At 37.1% G+C, this 1,816-nt stretch overlaps 1 protein-coding gene across 1 annotated transcript in view; it reads left to right on the top strand.

Annotated features, from left to right (window-relative positions):
- Positions 1 to 1,816, top strand: part of LOC106533622 (chromosome transmission fidelity protein 8 homolog isoform 2-like) — a 22,475-nt gene that overhangs the window by 824 nt on the left and 19,835 nt on the right. The window lies entirely within an intron of this gene.

The following is a 1,816-nucleotide window of genomic DNA, read 5'->3' as shown; positions in this document are numbered from 1 at the left end:
GACAATGAACCTACTGATAGACCTGACAATGAACCTACTGACGGACCTGACAATGAACCTACTGATAGACCTGACAATGAACCTACTGACGGACCTGACAATGAACCTACTGATAGACCTGACAATGAACCTACTGACGGACCTGACAATGAACCTACTGACGGACCTGACATTGGACCTACAGATGCAAATGCGTCTTTCAAATGTCTATTTACTCTGAACTCACGTCTCTGGAGGTCATGTGAGATTTTTCGTCCGACATCTGAATTCTTGCGAGATTTCAGGAAGTCTCACATGATTTAATGTCTGACAGTTCATGAATGAAATATCTTTTTGTGTGTGGTGTGTTATCTCTTGCCGTGTGGCTGTACACCACACACTGTAGGACCAAACCTGGTATTTTCATGATTTTTTATCCTCATGTGTGGGCTCTGTCAGTCTTTGAAAATCAGCCGACTGTTTTAAAATCTTGTAGTGTGACTCAGCCTTACTTACTGTAAGTTTAGGGACATTTTAAAGAAGGTTCGCAGATCTTTAGTCTGTGCTTGGCACAATGTTACACAATATCAGAATCTACATCAATCATGCTTTTACATATTTAACACAGTATCCTCTCTGTTTGACCAATGCCAKTAGACTGGAAATGACTCGGATGCTTTGGAGATGTTCTGGTCTGAACTTTGTCTTGTGTTGCCAAATTTACCTGCAGAGGATTTATTTACTAGTTGTATTATATACATTACTAGAGCTAAACTGGAAATCTGCAGCTCCACCTACAGGTCCTTGTTTTCCTAAATTGAAAACAATCAGGCTGACTCTGGTCAGTAAAGATGGATCACTGTTCTACAGTAACAGTTCAGATCCTTTCATAGCTCTAAGAGGAACAACCTTCCTTGGTTGAATAAAAATATTCTGAGATTAATGAAAGAACGGGACCATGCTTTAAAATTAGTAAGTAGTAGTAGGAATCATTTTGTCACTTTAAAACAATTTTTAAAAAATCAAAAGCTAAGGCTGTTTTTTTTTAGTTGCTGCCTTGTACAGTGCAAAGGGAAATTATAAAATAATTTGGACCACATTAAAAAATTTTACTGGGCAATACTAAAAAAATAGAAAAAAAAGGAAATTCACTTAAATGGTAAAATCATAAAAGGAGCCAAATGTAATTGAAGAGCTTTTAATCATCATTTTACTGATTCTGTGACCGACTTCTCCCAAACTTTTACTAAACAAGATAAAGTTTAACCAGTAGTGGCCACTGAACAGTCCTTTTCAACAGAAAACATAGAGACATAAGTCCTAAACATTATAAACACACTTAAACCTCAAAGGCTAAAGATGTCTTTGGACTCATGGTCACTTGGGTTCAGTTCTTGTTTGCTCTATCACCTCCAATATTAACCTTTTCTGTCTCAGCTGGGTGCTTCCCAGATAGTTGCTCCTGTATTTAAAACTGGTGACTCAATGTTTTTAAACAATTACTGACCCATACGTATTCTTCCAACTATTACTAAAATTGCAGTGAAATGGTTCCCTGAACAAACTGTCCATCATCTAGACAATAGCTCTTCTCTCCAACGTGTGCAGTTCGACTTTCGGGCCAAACATCCTACTGCGACAGCTACATGCTTGTTTGTAGAGAAAATAAAAGCATCTCTAGACTTGGGTGGTGTTGTAGGGGCAGTATTTTTAGACCTTAGGAAAGCTTTTGATACAGTAAATCATTCATCATATATTTGTATTGTATTGTTATTTTTACTTTTAGCAGTAATATTTTTTTCCTAAAGGGCCAATATTATGTGTTTTTCAGGCATAT

This window comes from Austrofundulus limnaeus, unplaced genomic scaffold (genome assembly GCF_001266775.1).
Source record: "Austrofundulus limnaeus strain Quisiro unplaced genomic scaffold, Austrofundulus_limnaeus-1.0 Scaffold985, whole genome shotgun sequence".
NCBI classification, from domain to species: domain Eukaryota; kingdom Metazoa; phylum Chordata; class Actinopteri; order Cyprinodontiformes; family Rivulidae; genus Austrofundulus; species Austrofundulus limnaeus.
This window is presented reverse-complemented; position numbering and strand designations above follow the sequence as displayed.